We start from the raw sequence: 25,306 nt of genomic DNA on the forward strand, positions 1-25,306 counted from the left end.
TGCTTGTGCTTCTGGTTCCGACAGTGCAACAATATCTAACAAGTAATCTAACAATTCCACAACTACGTAATACACACAAATCTAAGTAAAGTGATGCAATAAGAATGTATCAATCTATGGATGAGCAATGACAGAGCGGCATAGGCAAGATGCAGTAGATGGAATAATGTTTATAGATATGAGTAATGCAAGATATGTAAACATTAGTAAAGTGGCATTGTTTAAAGTGACTAGTGATCCGTTTATTTAAGTGTCCAGGGATTTAAAGTCTATGTATATAGGGCAGCAGCCTCTGTGCTAGTGATGGCTATTTAACAGTCTGATAGCCTTGAGATTGAAAAAACGCTTCGGTCTCCCAGTCCCAGGTTGATGCACCTGTACTGACCTCGCCTTCTGGATGGTAGCGGGTTGAACAGGCAGTGGCTTGGGTGGTTGTTGTCCTTGATGATCTTTTTGGCCTTCCTGTGACATCAGGTGCTATAGGTGTTCTGGAGGGCAAGTAGTTTGCCCTTGGTGATGCGTTGTGCAGACCGCACCACCCTCTGGAGAGCCTTGCAGTTGTGGCCGGTGAAGTTGACGTACCAGGCGGTGATACAGCCCGACAGGATGCTCTCAATTGTGCATCTAAAAGTTTGTGAGGGGTTTTAGGTGACAAGCCAAATTTCTTCAGCCTCCTGAGGTTGAAGAGGTGCTATTGCGCCTTCACCACACAGTCTGTGTGAGTGGACCATTTAAGTTTGTCCGTGATGCGTTCGCCGAGGAACTTGAAACTTTCCACCTTCTCCACTGTTGTCCCGTATATGTGGATAAGGGGGTGCTCTGCTGTTTCCTGAAGTCCACGATCATCTCCTTTGTTTTGTTGACGAGTGAGAGGTTGTTTTCCTGACACCACATTCCGAGAGCCCTCACCACCTCCCTGTAGGCTCTCGTCGTTGGCCTACTACTGTTGTCGTCTGCAAACTTGATTGAGTTAGAGGCGTGCATGGCCAGGCAGTCATGGGTGAACAGGGAGTACAGGAGGGGGCTGAGCGCGCACCCTTGTGGGGCCCCAGTGTTGAGGATCAGTGAAGTGGAGATGTTGGTTCCTACCTTCACCACCTGGGGGCGGCCCGTCAAAGTCCAGGACCCAATTGCACAAGGCGGGGTTGAGACCCAGGGCCTCAAGTTTAATGATGTGTTTGGAGGGTACTATGGTGTTGAATGCTGAGCTGTAGTCAATGAACAGCATTCTTACATAAGTATTTCTCTTGTCCAGATGGGATAGGGCAGTGTGATGGTGATTTGCATCGTCTGTGAACCTATTGGGGCGGTATGCAAATTGCATGGGTCTAGGGTGACAGGTAAGGTGGAGATGATGTGATCCTTAACATTTTTGTTTTACTTGTTTTGTATCATTGGGAAAAGCCTCTATCAGCCCTTGATACAGTTTGGAAATGAACTTTGGAGGTTTGTCAGACTGCCTTAAATAGCACCTGGCTTGTCCAGTGTTTGCCGCACAGAGAGCGTAGTGTTGTATCTGCAAAAATTCACCTCACCTCCGTAACAGACTGGTCTTCCCTGGCTGCCTGACCCTGCTGAGACATGTCACCATCTGATCCTCCTAAAATAAGGCATGACAAATAATTACCTGGGTGTATATTTATACATTATATTATTCAAGAATAGAATCAATGGTTCAATAATTGAAATTCCCATTATTCCCAGATCCCAGACTGTAGCTTTGCTTAAGCTGCTGTCCTGAAGCTACTGTAGGTATACCCAACAATTCAAGATGGAACTTAGTATCATTCACTGATATTGTTAATATACAGCAAAATTCACCTGAGCTCCGTAGACTGGTCTTCCCTGGCTGTCTGACCCTGCTGGTACCCCTGTCACCAACTGATGCTGCTAAGACATGATGAGCATATGGTTGTGTACTGACTGCGCTAGAGGGTTGCATTCCCGGGGGATGCCTCCGGGACATGCAGGTCCAGACAGAGATCATTGTGGCGTGGTCTGCATTTCTCAGGCTGCCAGCAAGAGCACAGATTATTTGTAAATAGTCCTCTTTTCTGCTCTGTGTGCGTTAGCCTACCTATTGTATTAAAAGCACATCTTTTTCACATTCACACAGTCAGAATTCGGTACTTCAACTTCAGTAGCCTACCTCTCCAATCAAAAAATGCAATCATCATTGAAAAGGAAAAGCGCGCATAGGTTAGGCTGCTAAAGTGAGCGAGCGCTGCACCCTTTTCATTTTCAATAGGTATTGATTACCCATTTATTTGTCTCTGCCTGCAAATCGTCCTGCTAAAAGGTAGGCTATATCCAATAGGCCTATGCAAAACGTTGCAAGTGTTGCTGTCATCATTCTTGTTCCTTAAAGTTCAGTAGCTATACCTGTGAGATCAGGTGCGCGTTTGGTCTCAATTAAATAGAGTAACCTATAGCCTAAGCATGGGCGATGAAGCATGGGGCAGTTATCTTTCCAAGGAAATGTACTTCCTAAATAGGCCTATGATTACACTATAGTTTACTACATTGCCTAGAAATAGGGCTAAATATTGATCACCCATATTTCTTCATCTGAAAAACATCCCACTCCTAAAAGCTAGTGTATAAAAAAAGCTCAATAGAAAGTACAAGCCTCTCCAACAGCCTACCGACCGCTCAGAGGCATCCACATGGTTCTGTAGCAGACCGCTGCTGCTTCTATCACAATGTAAAACAGCCCCGGTGAAAGTTGTGCCCCTTTTGAAAAATAATTGAAGTTTGAACATTTGTTACATTTTGGCCTTACCCAGTCCTCCTTTCAAGACTCCATAATGTTTCATCTGTATGTGCAACAAAGGAAAAATTGGTGTCATGCTGTATGTATAGTAGCTTTACTGCTTGCTTTGTAATACGAGTAGTATTTTGATTTCAATAACAATGTTCTGACATTAATACTGCATATGAATACTGAAAATATACAATTTTGGCATAGTAACAGTAGTGGAAAAAGTAACCAATTGCCGTACTTGAGTAGAAGTAAAGGTATCTTAATAGAAAATGATATCTTAATAAAAAGTGAGTCACCCAGTAAAATACTACTTGAGTAAAAGTCTAAAAATATTTGATTTAAATATACTTAAGTATCAAAAGTAAAAGTATAAATCATTTAAAATTCCTTGTATTAAACAAACCAGATAGCACCATTTTATTTACGGATAGCCAGAGGCACACTGCAACACCAGACCTAATTTACAAATGCGTGTGTTTAGTGAGTTTAGTCAGATAAGAGGCAGTACGGATGACCAGGTATGTTCTCTTGATAAGTCAGTGAATTGGACCATTTTCCTGTTCTGCTAAGCATTCAAAATGTAACGAGTACTTTTGGGTGTCAGGGAAGATGTATGGTGTAAAAAGTACATTTATTTTCTTTAGGCATGTGTAAAACTTGTCAAATAACCAAAAAACCTACTGAAGTAGTACTTTCAAGTATTTTTACTGAAGTACATTACACCACTGCATCGTAGGGACAACCAAATGAAGCTTTCAAAGAAAAGAACACCCTCCCTACAATCAAACATGGGGGAGGTTTGATAATTCTGTGGGGTTGCTTTTCTGCCTCTAGTGCTAAGGGCCTTGAACATGCTCAAGGTATCATGACATCAGCAGATTTTCAGCTCTTCTGGAGTCCAATGTTCAACCCAGCATCCAAAAACTGGGTCTCAATTGAAGGTTGTGGGTCTTCCAGCAGGACAACAACCCCAAACACACATAAAAAAAGGAGTGGTTCAAGAGGAAACGTTGGCCTATTCTGGAGTGGCCAGCGAACAGTCCAGATCTGAATCACATGGCGAGATCTGAAAACAGCAGCTGCTGGAGAGCACCCTCAAACTTGGAAGAATTAGAGAAGTTTGCTCCAGGAAAGTGGGCCACTAAATAGGTGCAGCAAGCTCATTGATGGCTACAATAAGCATTTGTCTGCAGTTGGGTTATACAACAAAGTACTAGCGCTTGGGTGCCAATCATTTTGTCCAGGCCCTTTTGTCTTTATTTTCTTTATTTATTTTCTACTAAAATTGTAACCTTAGGTTTACAAAAATGAAACAGGTTCTGCAATGTTGAAATCCAATAAGGTGTGGAGACAACTTAATTTAGAATAAATAGGGAATTATTTAAGAAAAGTTAAAGGGTGCCCATATATTTGGCCGCAACTGTATTTTAACAATCCTTCCTCCAAAGCACCCTCCTATGGATTACATTTCGTGAAATTCCCAAAAACGATGGTCCTGTTTTTGTTCTACTTTTATGAGGAATTCCCCTCCTACTCTCTTGTCTGTCAGATTATCCAGATTATCAAATACTTTCTCTCACACTCACTCACTGATGGACAAACTTTACTGAACAAAAATATAAATGCAACATGCTTAAATTTCAGTGATTTTACTGAGTTACAGTTCATATAAGGAAATCAGTCAATTGAAATTAATTCATTAGACCCTAATCTATGGGCAGGGGCACAGGGCATGGGTGGGCCTGGCTCCCCAGGCCCACCCACAGGGAAGCCCAGCCAATCAGAATGAGTTTTTTCTCACAAAAGGGCGTTATTACAGACAGAAAAACTCATAAATTTCATCAGCTGTCTGGGTGGCTGGTTTCAGAAGATGCCGGATGTGGAGGTCCTGGGCTGGCATGGTTACACGTGGACTGCGGTTATGAGGCCGGTTGGATGTACTGCCAAATTCTCTAAAATGACGTTGGAGGCGGTTTATGGTAGAGAAATGAACGTTACATTTTCTGGCAACAGCTCTGGTGGACATTCCTGCAGTCAGCATACCAATTGCATGCTCCCTCAACTTGAGACAACTCTGGCATTGTGTTGTGAAAAAAACTGCACATTTTAGAGTGGCCTTTTGTTGTCCCCAGCACAAGGTGCAGCTGTGTAATGATAGACTAATGCGATTAGCATGAGGTTGTAAGGAACAAGAACATTTCCCAGGACATAGACATATCTGATATTGGCAGAAAGATTAACAAGATTTTAAGTTAACTGCACTGTCCAATTTACTGTAGCTATTACAGTGAAATAATACCATGGTATTGTTTGAGGAGAGTGCATAATCTTTGCATTTCAAAGATGATGGTACAAAACAAATACAAAAGAACGTTTTTTTTTTTTCTTTGTAACTTTTACCAGATGTATTGTGTGTTATTCTACTACATTCCATTCACATTTCCACAAACTTAAGTGTTTCCTTTCAAATGGTACTAAGAATATGCATATCCTTGCTTCAGGACCTGAGCTACAGGCAGTTAGATTTGGGTATGTCATTTTTGGTGAAAATTTAAAAAAAGGGAAAAAATTCTTCAAAGGATTAAGATTTTCAGCTTCTTGATATGCCACACCTGTAAGGTGGATGGGTTATCTTGGCAAAGGAGAAATTTCGCTAACATTTATTTCAGTTCATGAAATGTGGGACCAACACATGTTGTGTTTATATTTTTGTTCAGTATAGATTAGAGGAGCATCTATCCAGGGTGGGACTTTTAATTCTGGTCTGCCTGCCACCAACCTTTAAACAGCTGGAACTATTTGCCACTTTCCCATTGAAACTTGAATAAACATTTCCCATCACACTTTTTCTCATCAAATTTTTTTTTTTCATACTGGGGGTGTGTGATTGAGAAAACATCCTCCCTCTCTCACAACTTCTCCCACTGCCTGCATTAGTACTGAGGTTCAGTGAAAGCAGGGCTGTTCAATTCTGGTCCTGGAGGGCTGATAAGCTTCTGTTTTTTTTTGTTTCTACCTGGTAAATTGCATTCACCTGGTGTCCCAGATCTGAATTAGTCCCTTATTAGACGGAGAGGATGAAAACCAGAATTATTATGCCTCTCCAGGACCGACATTGAACAGTCCTGAGTGCAAGGATCCCAGCATGTGTCGTTATCATCTAGGATTGTGTAGTTTAGGGTTGATCTTACATTTGGTTCACATCTAGGTGTAATGTATAGGGACAGATGGGATATCATACCTGGCTGAGTATAGTCAGAGTGAAGGTGAGAGGGGTATTTTGTTCTTCAATGAGAGTGCTAGTGCAATGCACCCGCTAGTTCTGTCTTGACTTGTAAACTCTTGCTCCTCATGTAGCATAGGTTGACAAACTTCCTCCAGCTGTTCTATAGTTTTTGTCAGTGTTTTGCCGGTTTGTTTACGTGTTGTGTGCCTCTGACAATGTTAGCTGCCTGCTAGGGATGATGGCACGCACGCACGCGCGTGCACGCACACAAATCCAAATCCAAAGTTTAGTGGCCTTTAAGTCTGGTTTTCCTTAGACGTCGGCATATTCCACATCTGGTTCTTATATCAACAAGCCAAGATCTTCAGCAGCACCAGCCAGTGTCTCCCCTCTCCGTTTTCATTATATCAAATCCAAAGTGGCTTCCAAACGATCAATTTCCAAGTTGAAAGTGGAACAGCCTGTCTCCAAATCATCAGTTATCCTAGAGAAAGACCTAATTTGTCTCTAGGAGTTTCCAGCAGCTCCCAAAATCGTTTTGTTTTTTTCTTTCTCACTTCCTCCTTTTTTGGTCATGCACACCGCCTTCCTGCCTATCTGTCTCCTTTCCTTCCCTAAAACTATGGATAGGAAGCCTGGTTGCATCATAGTCCAGCGGTGTAGCCTGAGACAACACTAACTCCCGTCTCAGTGCCCTTGACTGCATTAGAGTGGAGACAGATCAGCTGCTGGTGAGTGGTTATTTTGTTTTCTCATGTGGTCACTTCGATAACACTTTGTTTGTGTGTAAAATGTAAAATAAACACCTCATTTTTTGATAGTTCAGTCTGAGGTGAAGCCAACAGAAAATCTGCAGTTTTAGGATTGTGTATTTAAAAATGCCTCTGAGTAGATACAGTACATCATGGTTATAGGGCAAAAGGCTTGACTATACCTTTTAGGGATAAAAGACTTGACTTCAGGGTGATCTGCGTCTTTTGATATTAAGTACTAGCCTATTTCTCAAGGTGTGGGTGTGCAATCTGTGCATGCATGTGCAGTGTACAGGCAAGGCTCTTCATGTTGCATGTTGAAACACTTTTGGTGGAATGTTTACTTTGTAAAAATAGCTATTTCCTCTGAGGTTCTTTTAGGTGGATGGCCTTGAGGTTATCTCTGTCATAGAACAGACAACTCACAAACTCTACTGTACAATAACGGACCAAACACAACTAATCAAATGGACCGTTGCCCATTGGAAAAATAACATGTTTTTTTGGGAGATGGTCAGTTCAGAGTTTTTGACACTGCTTACTTGTGTGATTTGGGATATAGGTTGGAAAAGCAGTTTCTGGACCTCTTTTTATTAAACAGATTTTTTAAAAACTTTTTCCAAATTACACAGCATCAAAACTGAAAAGCAGGGGAAAAAACTGTTGCCATAAGGTAGGTACAGTACAATATATTAAAGCAATTATATTTATTTATATTTATTTTTACCAAAGTAAACTTCTTTTTGCAGTCAAAAATTAGTTTTTTTCCTTTGTTTTATTTATATTTCCACACTGTGGTTGAAATAATACTGTGAATTGTGAACATGATGATAATGCCCTTTTCGTGTAAGAACTGTTTGAAAAGACCACCAGAAATGTCAGCCTGTTTTGGTGGGATGGAGTTTTGGCCTTCCATGGTGACATCACCATGCGGTAAATTGGTAAATAGATCAATAAGAAAGAGTTCTAAACCCCTCTGCCAATAAAAGCACATTTTCAGTTTCCCCTTCCAAATTAGACCACTCCCAGACAGTCCTAGAAAAATTCTTGCTTGAGAAATTGCTCTTTGCTAAGAATCTATTTTTGTTTCTTTTTGACCATTTTAATTGTAAACAGTCACAGCAAGGTACTTCATTGTTACCCAGAAATGATTTGATATTGAGATCAAAAAGGCTGCATTGGACCTTTTTAAGGCATAAGTCAATCTTTCCATAACAATTATTTCTTCAATTATACTTTACAATTCTTCAGACTTTGGAGCTTACACTTTATACCAATTCCTGTTAATAACTTTTTTTACAAGCAGAAAATCAAACTTTAATCAACGATATGTCACTGTCAATTACAACCTCCAGAACATTACCAAGGTACATAACAGGGCAGGTTCTAGGGACTTCCTATCCCAGAACATATTTTATTACAGAACATACAGTATTGTCACAGAACAGTGTTATCTTCAGACATTCCACGAAAACATGAGTGTGGTTGGGATCTAGCCTACATGGCCACACAGCTGCCCCCATGCTTGTGTACCTAGCTATTGGCTTTTGATTCTAGGTGTGATTCAAAACAGAGTCATATTTTTCCAACAAAATTCCCACCATGTTTTTCAGTTTGGAACAATATATTCAAAATACTTCTACAAACTTCCTCTGATTTTAGATTTGATTAGGATCCCCATTAGCTGACGCAATGAAGACAGCTAGTCTTCCTGGGGTCCGACAAATAAAATACTTTTACAATTGACATACATTTAAAAAGCATTAACAAGTAGACAGGATCTGTGCACTCATAGTCAATCTCATTAGATGTACTTATAATGCTTTCTTGAATGTGAATTTTCTTTTCGCTTGGGTTGGTGAGGAGTTCTTTTATGTGGTGGCTCTGTATATAACTGTTGATATATCAGTCTTCAATTCCTTCTACCATTTTGCTTTAAATATAGAAGGTTGAATCTTTCTAGAGGCAATCAGGCAATGACAGAGTGAAGAAACTGTCTTGGATGTTCTTAGTTTATATACAGTACATTTCAAATGTTCTATCATTTTTATCTATTTTTCAAAATCATTTTCTGGGCTTTCTAGCAACGCTATAATTTACAATTTGGTCAGGTCCAGTGGTGGGCAACAGTTTAGCGTGCCCCCCCCCAACAAGGTCTGTGCAAGCCCTCCCCGCATATTTGTTTAGTTTTTTTTTCTATATATATTTGAGGCTGAGAGAAAATGTTTACAGCTAATTTCTTGTAAAAAAAATGTGCCATTGCTTATAACATGTTCATATTTTATCTGGGGGGTGGTAGTATGCCAGTGGTCAAGTCCCCACTCCCTTTAGGGTCTTGACCTGATTCTCTAGTGTACTCTCCGAAGACTTATATTAGCAGGCTTGTCACAGATCCTTGGAGGTTTGACATCATTATGAAACTCCATGTGGTTTTCCCCCAATCTGCCTCACAACTCCTCAAATATACATATACACAGATGACAAGTCAGAGTTTAGTTTGACCAAGGACTTTCCCACTGGTTTGGTACGAGATGTACTGAGCTTTTAGGCCTGTGGCTGTGGCCGTTTTGGTTAGGAGTGTTCAACCCAGCCTGGGCGAAATGCGTCCGGTTGTACGTCAACATTATTTGACTGGATTGGAACTAAAAGCATAACGCAGCAGGCATCTCAGTACAACACTGGACACATTCTAATACCTGTGGCATAGGTCTTATTAACATAAACCAGACACTGAGCAGTCGCTCAGCCTCAGGTGTGGGCTTGGACGGTCAATCGCCTCATTCCAAATTAGAAAATAAGCCTGTTCAAGTTTTATGGATGTATCATCCCATGTGTCACAGAAAAACATGCATTCTCTGCCTTAGCCTTAATCTCTGACACGTGTTGTGTCAGAGGGACATGTGTTGTGTCAGAGGTTACAAGGCTAAGGCAGAGTGAGTGCATGTTTTTCTGTAGACATCCATATTTGTTTGAAGAGGACCAAACCAATCCCAAGTAAAGGGAGGGCGGTTAATAGGAGACAGACATGATAGGGTGGCGTTGGCCTCCTGCATTAGAAAAGCTCTGGCCGGCTTCTGGCACTCTGAGCCCAGCTAAAGGAATCGTCGGATGGTGGGAGAAGAAAGAGAGCGGCGGTACGGTTTTATCCTGCCTCTTCTCACAGACGCGTCAAAGTTTATACATAGAATAATACATGATTCGACCAGGTCCAGTCATGATCTGGGGATCTGATTTATCCCTTTGATCTCATCTGTCCCCCCCACCCATGTTTCCACCTACAGTATCTACCAACCACAACCAAATGGTGAGACCTACACTATGTAATCTTCAGGAAACCTAGGCTATCCCCCAGTCGTGTGCTCGACTCCCAAGAGGGACATCAAAATGAGTTACCAGAAAACTGTAAAAAAAATAATATTGATAGATATATATATTTATTAGAGGTCGGACGATTGATTTTTCAATGCCGATACCGATTATTGGAGGACCAAAAAAAAGCCGATACCGATTAATCGGCCGATTTTATTTATATATATTTTTTTATTTAAAATTTGTAATAATGACAATTACAACAATACTGAATGAACACTTTTCTTGTACCTTAATATAATACATCAATAAAATCAATTTAGCCTCAAATAAATAATGAAACATGTTCAATTTGGTTTAAAAAATGCTAAAACAAAGTGTTGGAGAAGAAAGTAAAAGTGCAATATGTGCCATGAAAAAACGCTAACGTTTAAGTTCCTTGCTCAGAACATGAGAACATATGAAAGCTGGTGGTTCCTTTTAACATGAGTCTTCAATATTCCCAGGTAAGAAGTTTTAGGTTGTAGTTATTATTGGACTATTTCTCTCTATACCATTTGTATTTGATATACCTTTGACTATTGGATGTTCTTATAGGCACTTGAGTATTGCCAGTGTAACAGTATAGCTTCCGTCCCTCTCCTCGCCTCTACCTGGGCTCGAACCAGGAACACATCGACAACAGCCACCCTCGAAGCATCGTTACCCATCGCTCCACAAAAGCCGCGACCCTTGCAGAGCAAGGGGAACAACTACTCCAAGTCTCAGAGCGAGTGACGTCACCATTTGAAACGCTATTAGCGCGCACCCCGCTAACTAGCTAGCCATTTCACATCGGTTATACCAGCCTAATCTCAGGAGTTGATAGGCTTGAAGTCATAAACAGCTCAATGCTTGAAGCATTGCGAAGAGCTGCTGGCAAACGCACGAAAGTGCTGTTTGTTTGAATGAATGCTTACGAGCCTGCTGCTGCCTACCATCGCTCAGTCAGACTGCTCTATCAAATATCAAATCATAGACTTAATTATAACATAACACACAGAAATACGATCCTTTGGTCATTGATATGGTCGAATCCGGAAACTATCATTTCGAAAACAAAACGTTTATTCTTTCAGTGAAATACGGAACCGTTCCGTATTTTATCTAACGGGTGGCATCCCTAAGTCTAAATATTGCTGTTACATTGTACAACCTTCAATGTTATGTAATAATTATGTACAATTCTGGCAAATTAATTACGGTCTTTGTTAGGAATAAATGGACTTCACACAGTTCGCAACGAGCCAGGCGGCCCAAACTGCTTCAGAAGTGACACAATTTCCCTAATTATAAGAAATTCATGTTAGCAGGCAATATTAACTAAATATGCAGGTTAAAAAATATATACTTGTGTATTGATTTTAAAGAAAGGCATTGATGTTTATGGTTAGGTTTGGTGCAACGACAGTGCTAAATCATCACCCGTTTGGCGAAGTAGGCTGTGATTCAATGAGAAATTAACAGGCACCGTATCGATTATATGCAATGCAGGACACACTAGATAAACTAGTAATATCAACCGTGTGTAGTTAACTAGTGATTATGTTAAGAGTTTTTTATAAGATAAGTTTAATGCTAGCTAGCAACTTACCTTGGCTTCTTGCTGCCCTCGCGTAACAGGTAGTCAGCCTGCCATGCAGGCTCCTCGTGGAGTGCAATGAAAGGCAGGTGGTTAGAGCGTTGGACTAGTAACCAGAAGGTTGCAAAAACGAATCCCCAAGCTGACAAGGTAAAACATCTGTCATTCTGCCCCTGAACAAGGCAGTTAACCCACCGTTCCTAGGCCTTCATTGAAAATTAGAATGTGTTCTTAACTGACTTGCCTAGTTAAATAAAGGTGTAAAAAAAAAAAAACGGTGTCCAAAAATACCGTTTTCCGATTGTTACGAAAACCTGAAATCGGCCCTAATTAATCGGCCATTCCGATTTAAAGATGGCAGACCCAATAAGTAGTACTTGAAGTCATGTCTTTTTGATGTAAAGCATACTCCCTGGGTATTTATTGCTTAGTATTTGCGTGCCAATCCTTCATTCTTAATTCAGAGAAATCATGATTGATACGATAAAGTATTTTTTTAGCTCTACTTCATTATTCCACTACGTCTCAGTAGTAGTTAGCCGTAGCAGTACGGTAAGTGCTGGTCTCCCAGGCTGTAGCTATATTATTTGTTTAGTTGTGTGGAGAGAAGTCACCCAGGCAGCTTATTGAGTGGAAGGCATGCCGACGGAGGCAAAGGCTGTTTGAGTGAAGTCTGAACACCAGACCATAACAGACCAGGATATGAGGGGCTGGGAAGGATTAGAGAGCAGAGAAGACTTCCATGTCTAGAACATCAGCTGTGGAAACAATACATTTCTTAGATCATAATGAATACATTGTTATGAGTGCTGGGCCTAGTAATGTGTGTGTTTGTCACTTATTTGACTGTCTGTCTGGATATCTCAGTTTGTGTATATTTGTATCGGTCTGTGTATACTTGCTCCAAAGGAAGAGAGAAAAAGCGAGGCGGAGAGAGGAGTTGCCCCAAAGAGGCCCGCTTTGTGTGTTTGAGAGAAAGAGAGTAGCTCATGAATGAGTTGAAATTGGTGCTTTTCAGTGAAGGAGTATGAGCCATTAATGTTGTGTACTTTTGTCTGTGTTTGGGATCTGTTTGATTAGTTAGATGGGAGTGAGTCTGAACTTGTGTGTGTCTGTCTGGAGTCTGGACCAATGACTGTCTGTCAGTTGAGGGTGTGTGAGTGCACAATTGTCTTATTATTTGTACAAGACTACACAATTGAGTCAAACCAATCGTGTTTGTGATTGTGTCGGCCACAGTTGGTAGACACCAGACAAACATCATATATGGTCCAAGCCAGGGGTGTAATTCAGTACGTCTACTTTTAGCCACACATTACATGTTCAAATGACTGATGATAAGAAGGACTAGCTGCTAAGATGGTCTTTAGTCTGGCTCACACAACTCAGTCTTCCTGACTTTAGAGTCTGGATAGGCTCCTTGATGGTGTAGGCACGATGCTTCAATAATAAAGGGGGCTGTACTTTAAAAAAAACTGATTTTGGTTCTCCTTTTGTCTTTCTCACTCAAACACCCACATGGACAACACACAGCCCCTGAGAGCCGCCCCCCTCCAATACAGCTGTTGGATTTTCAAATCCAAACAATGAGAGATCTCAACCCCCCAAGAGAGAGAAATAAATAAACAGTTAGAGAAATAATCAAAGCTCAAGACAATTTTTGTGTGAACATTGCACCAACAAACCGACTCCTGTCCAGACCAGTGTGTCACAGCTCTCCCTCACTGTGTACCACGTTAATCGTGTCAACCAGGCTCGGGAATCTCTGCTTAAAGTTGCCAAATCAAAGATGACTAACATGTTAGGGCCTGGTCCTGAAGGAACCCGTATGTGGGGTGATGTTACAGTGATGTTAGGGTTTGGAATCTTTCACTGAAACACTGTGCACCAACCACACTATCATCTGACTGCAGCGTTAACAAAGCACACAGTAAATAACTGAAATGAAGGCTTTATTAGAGCATAAGTAGCCATATCCAAATGTCATCATGACTGTTTGGTCTGTGCTCGATGTAGCTAAACATAATCGTCTATTGTCTTGACTCTGAATGTCATAGCTGTTCACTGATGTGTTGATTCATGCTGCCTGTGATCGTGTGTGTTGTGAGAGCGTGGGAGCTGGCTGCTGGGGACAGACAGTATGTGGATGACAATGGGAAGCAAGGAATTGAATTAGCTCTGGGTGTGGGCACCAACAACGTGTGTGTGTGTTGTGTTGTGGTGTGTGTGTGTGTGTGTAGAGCAGTAGACCAAACACAACGGGTCCTATTAAAAACCTGGGGCGGTGCCTTTTCTCTTTCACAATGTCTCTCCCAATAACAAGTCTCCTACTAATATCACTGTCTGCCAACTCTTTTCCAATGAGCACCACTCCATATTTCACTCACACACTATGGCATTGCACAGGGGCTCATTGCAACATGTGTGCTGCAAACATGTCCATTCACTGAAACGATTAACAACATTGTTGTGCGCACACACACACACATGTGACTTTGCTCAGACATGCACTACCGTTCAAAAGTTTGGAGTCACTTAGAAATGTCCTTGTTTTTGAAAGAAACATATTTTTTTTGCCCACTTAAATAACATCAAATTGATCAGAAATACAGTGTAGACATTGTTAATGTTGTAAATAACTATTGTAGCTGGAAACGGCAGATTATTTTTATTTTTCATGGACTATCTACATAGGCGTCCAGAGTTCCCATTATCAGCAACCATCAATCCTGTCTTCCAATGGCACGTTGTGTTAGCTAATCCAAGTTTATCATTTTAAAAGGCTAATTGATCATTAGAAGACCCTTTTGAAATTGTTAGCACAGCTGAAAACTGTTGTACTGCTTAAAGAAGCAATAAAACGGGCCACTTTTAGACTAGTTGAGTATCTGGAGCATCAGCATTTGTGGGTTTGATTTACAGGCTCAAAATGGCCAGAAACAAAGACCTTTCTTTTGAAACTCGTCGGTCTATTCTTTTTCTGAGAATTGAAGGCTATTCCATGTGAGAAATTGCCAAGGAACTAAAGATCTTGTACAACGCTGTGTACTACTCCCTTCATAGAACAGCGCAAACGGGCTCTAACCAGAATAGAAAGAGGAGTGGGAGGCCCCGGTGCACAACTGAGCAAGAGGACAAGTACATTAGTGTCTAGTTTGAGAAACAGACGCCTCAAGTTCTCAACTGGCAGCTTCATTATATAGTACCTGCAAAACACCAGTCTCAACGTCAACAGTGACGAGGTGACTCCGGGATGCTGGCCTTCTCGGCAGAGTTTCTCTGTCCAGTGTCTGTTGTTTTGCTCACCTTAATCTTTTCTTTTTGTTGGCCAGTCTGAGATATGGCTTTTTTTTGCAACAACTTTTGAACGTGTGTGTGTGTGTGTGTGAGGACATACAGTTGAAGTCGGAGGTTTACATACACTTAGGTTGGAGTCATTAAAACTCGTTTTTAAACCACTCCACAATTTTCTTTAGGACATCTACTTGGTAATTTTTTATTAATTTGTAATCAATATATATACATATACATATATATACATATATATACATACATATATATGTATGTATGTATGTATATATATATATACATACATATATACATACATATTTACATGTATATATATACATGTATATGTATGTGAATCAAATCAAATCAAATGTTATTGGTCACATACACATGGTTAGCAGATGTTAATGCGAGTGTAGCGAAATGCTTGTGCTTCTAGTTCCGACAATGCAGTAATAACCAACAAGTAATCTAACCTAACAATTCCACAACTACTACCTTATACACACAAGTGTAAAGGAATAAAGAATATGTACATAAAGATATATGAATGAGTGATGGTACAGAACGGCATAGGCAAGATGCAGTAGATGGTATAGAGTACAGTATATACATATGAGATGAGTAATGTAGGGTATGTAAACATAAAGTGGCATAGTTTAAAGTGGCTAGTGATACATGTATTACATAAAGATGGCAAGATGCAGTAGATGATATAGAGTACAGTATATACATATACATATGAGATGAGTAATGTAGGGTATATAAACATTATATTAAGTGGCATTGTTTAAAGTGGCTAGTGGTACATTTTTACATAATTTCCATCAATTCCCATTATTAAAGTGGCTGGAGTTGAGTCAGTATGTTGGCAGCGGCCACTAAATGTTAGTGGTGGCTGTTTAACAGTCTGATGGCCTTGAGATAGAAGCTGTTTTTCAGTCTCTCGGTCCCTGCTTTGATGCACCTGTACTGACCTCGCCTTCTGGATGATAGCGGGGTGAACAGGCAGTGGCTTGGGTGGTTGTTGTCCTTGATGATCTTTATGGCCTTCCTGTGACATCGGGTGTTGTAGGTGTCCTGGAGGGCAGGTAGTTTGCCCCCGGTGATGCGTTGTGCAGACCTCACTACCCTCTGGAGAGCCTTACGATTGTGGGCGGAGCAGTTGCCGTACCAGGCGGTGATACAGCCCGACAGGATGCTCTCGATTGTGCATCTGTAGAAGTTTGTGAGTGCTTTTGGTGACAAGCCGAATTTCTTCAGCCTCCTGAGATTGAAGAGGCGCTGCTGCGCCTTCTTCACAACTCTGTCTGTGTGGGTGGACCAATTCAGTTTGTCCGTGATGTGTACACCGAGGAACTTAAAACTTTCCACCTTCTCCACTACTGTCCCGTCGATGTGGATAGGGGGGTGCTCCCTTTGCTGTTTCCTGAAGTCCACAATCATCTCCTTTGTTTTGTTGACGTTGAGTGTGAGGTTATTTTCCTGACACCACACTCCGAGGGCCCTCACCTCCTCCCTGTAGGCCGTCTCGTCGTTGTTGGTAATCAAGCCTACCACTGTAGTGTCGTCCGCAAACTTGATTATTGAGTTGGAGGCGTGCATGGCCACGCAGTTGTGGGTGAACAGGGAGTACAGGAGAGGGCTCAGAACGCACCCTTGTGGGGCCCCGGTGTTGAGGATCAGCGGGGTGGAGATGTTGTTACCTACCCTCACCACCTGGGGGCGGCCCGTCAGGAAGTCCAGGACCCAGTTGCACAAGGCGGGGTCAAGACCCAGGGTCTCGAGCTTGATGACGAGTTTGGAGGGTACTATGGTGTTAAATGCTGAGCTGTAGTCGAAGAACAGCATTCTCACATAGGTATTCCTCTTGTCCAGATGGGTTAGGGCAGTGTGCAGTGTGGTTGCGATTGCGTCGTCTGTGGACCTATTGGGTCGGTAAGCAAATTGGAGTGGGTCTAGGGTGTCGGGTAGGGTGGCGGTGATATGGTCCTTGACTAGTCTCTCAAAGCACTTCATGATGACGGAAGTGAGTGCTACGGGGCGGTAGTCGTTTAGCTCAGTTACCTTAGCTTTCTTGGGAACAGGAACAATGGTGGCCCTCTTGAAGCATGTGGGAACAGCAGACTGGGATAAGGATTGATTGAATATGTCCTTAAACACACCAGCCAGCTGGTCTGCGCATGCTCTGAGGACGCGGCTGGGAATGCCGTCTGGGCCTGCAGCCTTGCGAGGGTTAACACGTTTAAATGTTTTACTCACCTCGGCTGCAGTGAAGGAGAGCCCGCAGGTTTTGGTAGCGGGCCGTGTCAGTGGCACTGTATTGTCCTCAAAGCGAGCAAAAAAGTTATTTAGCCTGTCTGGGAGCAAGACATCCTGGTCCACGACGGGGCTGGTTTTCTTTTTGTAATCCGTGATTGACTGTAGACCCTGCCACATACCTCTTGTGTCTGAGCTGTTGAATTGCGACTCTACTTTGTCTCTATACTGGGACTTAGCTTGTTTGATTGCCTTGCGGAGAGAATAGCTACACTGTTTGTATTCGGTCATGTTTCCGGTCACCTTGCCCTGGTTAAAAGCAGTGGTTCGCGCTTTCAGTTTCACGAGAATACTGCCATCAATCCACGGTTTCTGGTTTGGGAATTTTAAATCGTTGCTGTGGGTACGACATCGTCAATGCACAATTCTAATGAACTCGCTCACCGAATCAGCGTATTCGTCAATGTTGTTGTTGGACGCAATGCGGAACATATCCCAATCCACGTGATCGAAGCAGTCTTGAAGCGTGGAATCAGATTGGTCAGACCAGCGTTGAACAGACCTGAGCGCGGGAGCTTGCTGTTTTAGTTTCTGTTTGTAGGCTGGAAGCAACAAAATGGAGTCGTGGTCAGCTTTTCCGAAAGGAGGGCGGGGGAGGGCCTTATATGCATTGCGGAAGTTAGTATAACAATGATCCAAGGTTTTACCAGCCCTGGTAGCACAATCGATATGCTGATAGAATTTAGCGTCTCTCGAGTGAGCCATGTTTCCGTGAAGCAAAGAACGTTACAATCTCTGATGTCTCTCTGGAATGTTACCCTTGCTCGGATTTCATCAACCTTATTGTCAAGAGACTGGACATTGGCGAGTAGTATGCTAGGGAGTGGAGCGCGATGTGCCCGTCTCCGAAGCCTGACCAGGAGACCGCTTCGTTTGCCCCTTTTACGGCGTCGCTTAGGGTCAGATCCATTGTATTGGGTGGAAGGCAAAACACTGGATCCGCTTCGGGAAAGTCATATTCCTGGTTGAAACGATGGTGAGTTGACGTTGCTCGTGTATTAATGACGTGTATTGACGTGTATGAATGTATATATATATGTATATTTATATATGTATGTACGTATATGTATGTGGGTGTGTGTATATATACAGTGGGGAGAACAAGTATTTGATACACTGCCGATTTTGCAGGTTTTCCTACTTACAAAGCATGTAGAGGTCTGTCATTTTTATCATAGGTACACTTCAACTGTGAGAGACGGAATCTAAAACAAAAATCCAGAAAATCACATTGTATGATTTTTAAGTAATTCATTTGCATTTTATTGCATGACATAAGTATTTGATCACCTACCAACCAGTAAGAATTCCGGCTCTCACAGACCTGTTAGTTTTTCTTTAAGAAGCCCTCCTGTTCTCCACTCATTACCTGTATTAACTGCACCTGTTTGAACTCGTTACCTGTATAAAAGACACCTGTCCACACACTCAATCAAACAGACTCCAACCTCTCCACAATGGCCAAGACCAGAGAGCTGTGTAAGGACATCAGGGATAAATTGTAGACCTGTACAAGGCTGGGATGGGCTACAGGACAATAGCCAAGCAGCTTGGTGAGAAGGCAACAACTGTTGGCACAATTATTAGAAAATGGAAGAAGTTCAAGATGACGGTCAATCACCCTCGGTCTGGGGCTCCATGCAAGATCTCACCTCGTGGGGCATCAATGATCATGAGGAATGTGAGGGATCAGCCCAGAACTGCACGGCAGGACCTGGTCAATGACCTGAAGAGAGCTGGGACCACAGTCTCAAAGAAAACCATTAGTAACACACTACGCCGTCATGGATTAAAATCCTGCAGCGCACGCAAGGTCCCCCTGCTCAAGCCAGCGCATGTCCAGGCCCGTCTGAAGTTTGCCAATGACCATCTGGATGATCCAGAGGAGGAATGGGAGAAGGTCATGTGGTCTGATGAGACAAAAATAGAGCTTTTTGCTCTAAACTCCACTCGCCGTGTTTGGAGGAATAGAAGGATGAGTACAACCCCAAGAACACCATCCCAACCGTGAAGCATGGAGGTGGAAACATCATTCTTTGGGGATGCTTTTCTGCAAAGGGGACAGGACGACTGCACCGTATTGAAGGGAGGATGGATGGGGCCATGTATCGCGAGATCTTGACCAACAACCTCCTTCCCTCAGTAAGAGCATTGAAGATGGGTCGTGGCTGGGTCTTCCAGCATGACAACGACCCGAAACACACAGCCAGGGCAACTAAGGAGTGGCTCCGTAAGAAGCATCTCAAGGTCCTGGAGTGGCCTAGCCAGTCTCCAGACCTGAACCCAATAGAAAATCTTTGGAGGGAGCCGAAAGTCCGTATTGCCCAGCGACAGCCCCGAAACCTGAAGGATCTGGAGAAGGTCTGTATGGAGGAGTGGGCCAAAATCCCTGCTGCAGTGTGTGCAAACCTGGTCAAGAACTACAGGAAACGTATGATCTCTGTAATTGCAAACTAAGGTTTCTGTACCAAATATTCAGTTCTGCTTTTCTGATGTATCAAATACTTATGTCATGCAATAAAATGCAAATTAATTAATTAAAAATCATACAATGTGATTTTCTGGATTTTTGTTTTAGATTCCTTCTCTCACAGTTGAAGTGTACCTATGATAAAAATTACAGACCTCTACATGCTTTGTAAGTAGGAAAACCTGCAAAATTGTCAGTGTATCAAATACTTGTTCTCCCCACTGTATATGTGTATTTATATATATGTATGTATATATACACATATACACATATATATACATATATACACATATACATATACGTACATACATATATAAATACACATATATACATTCATACACATTAATACACATACATATACATGTATATATATATACATATATACATACATATACATACATATATACGTACATATATATGTATGTATATGTGTATTTATATATGTATGTATGTGTATATATATATGTGTATATATATATATATATACATATATACATATATATATACACATATATATATATATATATATATATACATATACAGTGGGGAGAACAAGTATTTGATACACTGCCGATTTTGAAGGTTTTCCTACTTACAAAGCATGTAGAGGTCTGTAATTTTTATCATAGGTACACTTTAACTGTGAGAGACGGAATTTAAAACAAAAATCCAGAAAATCACATTGTATGATTTTTAAGTAATTAATTCGCATTTTATTGCATGACATAAGTATTTGATCACCTACCAACCAGTAAGAATTCCGGCTCTCACAGACCTGTTAGTTTTTCTTTAAGAAGCCCTCCTGTTCTCCACTCATTACCTGTATTAACTGCACCTGTTTGAACTCGTTACCTGTATAAAATACACCTGTCCACCCACTCAATCAAACAGACTCCAACCTCTCCACAATGGCCAAGACCAGAGAGCTGTGTAAGGACATCAGGGATAAAATTGTAGACCTGCACAAGGCTGGGATGGGCTACAGGACAATAGGTAAGCAGCTTGGTGAGAAGGCAACAACTGTTGGCGCAAGTATTAGAAAATGGAAGAAGTTCAAGATGACGGTCAATCACCCTCGGTCTGGGGCTCCATGCAAGATCTCACCTCGTGGGGCATCAATGATCATGAGGAAGGTGAGGGATCAGCCCAGAACTACACGGCAGGACCTGGTTAATGACCTGAAGAGAGCTGGGACCACAGTCTCAAAGAAAACCATTAGTAACACACTACGCCGTCATGGATTAAAATCCTGCAGCGCACGCAAGGTCCCCCTGCTCAAGCCAGCGCATGTCCAGGCCCGTCTGAAGTTTGCCAATGACCATCTGGATGATCCAGAGGAGGAATTGGAGAAGGTCATGTGGTCTGATGAGACAAAAATAGAGCTTTTTGGTCTAAACTCCACTCGCCGTGTTTGGAGGAAGAAGAAGGATTAGTACAACCCCAAGAACACCATCCTAACCGTGAAGCTTGGAGGTGGAAACATCATTCTTTGGGGATGCTTTTCTGCAAAGGGGACAGGATGACTGCACCGTATTGAGGGGAGGATGGATGGGGCCATGCATCGCGAGATCTTGGCCAACAACCTCCTTCCCTCAGTAAGAGCATTGAAGATAGGTCGTGGCTGGGTCTTCCAGCATGACAACGACCCGAAACACACAGCCAGGGCAACTAAGGAGTGGCTCCGTAAGAAGCATCTCAAGGTCCTGGAGTGGCCTAGCCAGTCTCCAGACCTGAACCCAATAGAAAATCTTTGGAGGGAGCTGAAAGTCCGTATTGCCCAGCGACAGCCCCGAAACCTGAAGGATCTGGAGAAGGTCTGTATGGAGGAGTGGGCCAAAATCCCTGCTGCAGTGTGTGCAAACCTGGTTAATAACTACAGGAAACGTATGATCTTTGTAATTGCAAACAAAGGTTTCTGTACCAAATATTAAGTTCTGCTTTTCTGATGTATCAAATACTTATGTCATGCAATAAAATGCAAATTAATTACTTAAAAATCATACAATGTGATTTTCTGGATTTTTGTTTTAGATTCCGTCTCTCACAGTTGAAGTGTACCTATGATAAAAATTACAGACCTCTACATGCTTTGTAAGTTGGAAAACCTGCAAAATCGGCAGTGTATCAAATACTTGTTCTCCCCACTGTATATATATATGTGTATATGTGTGTATATATGTATATATACTGCTCAAAAAAATAAAGGGAACACTTAAACAACACAATGTAACTCCAAGTCAATCACACTTCTGTGAAATCAAACTGTCCACTTAGGAAGCAACGCTGATTGACAATAAATTTCACATGCTGTTGTGCAAATGGAATAGACAACAGGTGGAAATTATAGGCAATTAGCAAGACACCCCCAATAAAGGAGTGGTTCTGCAGGTGGTGACCACAGACCACTTCTCAGTTCCTATGCTTCCTGGCTGATGTTTTGGTCACTTTTGAATGCTGGCGGTGCTTTCACTCTAGTGGTAGCATGAGACGGAGTCTACAACCCACACAAGTGGCTCAGGTAGTGCAGCTCATTCAGGATGGCACATCAATGCGAGCTGTGGCAAGAAGGTTTGCTGTGTCTGTCAGCGTAGTGTCCAGAGCATGGAGGCGCTACCAGGAGACAGGCCAGTACATCAGGAGACGTGGAGGAGGCCGTAGGAGGGCAACAACCCAGCAGCAGGATCGCTACCTCCGCCTTTGTGCAAGGAGGAGCAGGAGGAGCACTGCCAGAGCCCTGCAAAATGACCTCCAGCAGGCCACAAATGTGCATGTGTCTGCTCAAACGGTCAGAAACAGACTCCATGAGGGTGGTATGAGGGCCCGACGTCCACAGGTGGGGGTTGTGCTTACAGCCCAACACCGTGCAGGACGTTTGGCATTTGCCAGAGAACACCAAGATTGGCAAATTCGCCACTGGCGCCCTGTGCTCTTCACAGATAAAAGCAGGTTCACACTGAGCACATGTGACAGACGTGACAGTCTGGAGACGCCGTGGAGAACGTTCTGCTGCCTGCAACATCCTCCAGCATGACCGGTTTGGCGGTGTGTCAGTCATGGTGTGGGGTGGCATTTCTTTGGGGGGCCGCACAGCCCTCCATGTGCTCGCCAGAGGTAGCCTGACTGCCATTAGGTACCGAGATGAGATCCTCAGACCCCTTGTGAGACCATATGCTGGTGCGGTTGGCCCTCGGTTCCTCCTAATGCAAGACAATACTAGACCTGATGTGGCTGGAGTGTGTCAGCAGTTCCTGCAAGAGGAAGGCATTGATACTATGGACTGGCCCGCCCGTTCCCCAGACCTGAATCCAATTGAGCACATCTGGGACATCATGTCTCGCTCCATCCACCAACGCCACATTGCACCACAGACTGTCCAGGAGTTGGCGGATGCTTTAGTCCAGGTCTGGGAGGAGATCCCTCAGGAGACCATCCGCCACCTCATCAGGAGCATGCCCAGGCGTTGTAGGGAGGTCATACAGGCACGTGGAGGCCACACACACTACTGAGCCTCATTTTGACTTGTTTTAAGGACATTACATCAAAGTTGGATCAGCCTGTAGTGTGATTTTCCACTTTTAATTTTGAGTGTGACTCCAAATCCAGACCTCCATGGGTTGATAAATTTGATTTCCATTGATAATTTTTGTGTGATTTTGTTGTCAGCACATTCAACTATGTAAAGAAAAAAGTATTTAATAAAAATATTTCATTCATTCAGATCTAGGATGTGTTATTTTAGTGTTCCCTTAATTTTTTTGAGCAGTGTGTGTATATATATATATATGTGTGTGTGTGTATACACATATATATGTGTGTACAGTTGTTGCCAAAAGTTGAGAATGACACAAATATTAATTTTCACAAGTCTGCTGCCTCAGTTTGTATGATGGTAATTTGCATATACTCCAGAATGTTATGAAGAGTGATCAGATGAATTGCAATTCATCGCAAAGTCCCTCTTCGCCATGCAAATGAACGGAATCCCCCAAAAACATTTCCACTGCTTTTCAGCCTTGCCACAAAAGGACCAGCTGACATCATGTCAGTGATTCTCTCGTTAACACAGGTCTGAGTGTTGACGAGGACAAGGCTGGAAGTCACTCTGTCATGCTGATTGACTTCGGATAACAGACTGGGAGCTTCAAAAGGAGGGTGGTGCTTGGAATCATTGTTCTTCCTCTGTCAATCATGGTTACCTGCAAGGAAACACGTGCCGTCATCATTGCTTTACACAAAAAGGGCTTCACAGGCAATTGCTGCCAGTAAGATTGCACCTAAATCTTCCATTTATCGGATCATCAAGAACTTCAAGGAGAGCGGTTCAATTGTTGTGAAGAAGGCTTCAGGGCGCCCAAGAACGTCTAGCAAGCGCCAGGACCGTCTCCTAAAGTTGATTCAGCTGCGGGGATCGGGGCACCACCAGTACAGAGCTTGCTCGGGAATGGCAGCAGGCAGGTGTGAGTGCATCTGCACGCACAGTGAGGCGAAGACTTTTGGAGTATGGCCTGGTGTCAAGAAGGGCAGCAAAGAAGCCACTTCTTTGAATAAAGAATGGTACCAATACATCCTCCGAGAGCAACTTCTCCCAACCATCCAGGAACAGTTTGGTGACGAACAATGCCCTTTCCAGCATGATGGAGCATCTTGCGATTAGGCAAAAGTGATCACTAAGTGGCTCGGGGAACAAAACATTGATATTTTGGGTCCATGGCCAGGAAACTCCCCAGACCTTAATCCCATTGAGAACTTGTGGTCAATCCTCAAGAGGCGGTTGGACAAACAACAACCCACATTCTGACGAACTCCAAGTATTAATTATGCAAGAATGGGCTGCCATCAGTCAGGATGTGGCCCAGAAGTTAATTGACAGCATACCAGGGCAGATTGCAGAGGTCTTGAAAAAGAAGGGTCAACACTGCAAATATCAACTTCATGTAATTGTCAATAAAAGCTTTTGACACTTATGAAATGCTTGCAATTATACTTCAGTATTCCATAGTAACATCTGACAAAAATATCTAAAGACACTGAAGCAGCTAACTTTGTGGAACTTAATATTTGTGATTTTATGGATTTTTGTTTTAGATTCCGTCTCTCACAGTTGAAGTGTACCTATGATAAAAAATTACAGACTTCTACATGCTTTGTAAGTAGGAAAACCTGCAAAATCGGCAGTGTATCAAATACTTGTTCTCCCCACTGTATATATATATATATATATATATATATACACACACTAAAGGCTTCCGCATACATAGATTTGGTTTGCTCCTAGCAGAACTCGGCTAGGCGACGTGAACATCTGTGCTCGCATACTCCCTTAAAATACATTTGCTTGCAAAATTAGAAAATATCTGCAATATTAGGTTTTGTCCCTCTTGAGACAGATGTACACACATCTGTTATAAATGTTGACGTTTTTGCAGAGGTCCTAGTCACCTAATTGTACATCTAATAAAGATGTTTGGTACAGTATTTCTCACAATGTGCATGAAAACAACCAGTTGTCTGTCGTTGTCATACAAACACTTAATTGAAGGATCCCTACTGTTGACCA

At 42.4% G+C, this 25,306-nt stretch overlaps 1 protein-coding gene across 3 annotated transcripts in view; it reads left to right on the forward strand.

Annotated features, from left to right (window-relative positions):
• The window catches only part of LOC139557658 (pleckstrin homology domain-containing family G member 5-like), a 115,717-nt gene that overhangs the window by 53,472 nt on the left and 36,939 nt on the right, over positions 1–25,306 (forward strand). The window contains exon 1 of one of the 3 annotated variants that reach the window (XM_071372738.1): positions 6,643–6,721. The exons of the other annotated variants lie outside the window; for them this stretch is intronic. The gene's annotated coding sequence lies outside the window, so the exon portion shown is untranslated. Of the gene's footprint in view, positions 1–6,642; positions 6,722–25,306 lie in introns of those variants that run through there. 3 annotated transcript variants of the gene reach the window in all.

Source organism: Salvelinus alpinus, chromosome 28 (genome assembly GCF_045679555.1).
Source record: "Salvelinus alpinus chromosome 28, SLU_Salpinus.1, whole genome shotgun sequence".
Lineage (NCBI taxonomy): Eukaryota > Metazoa > Chordata > Actinopteri > Salmoniformes > Salmonidae > Salvelinus > Salvelinus alpinus.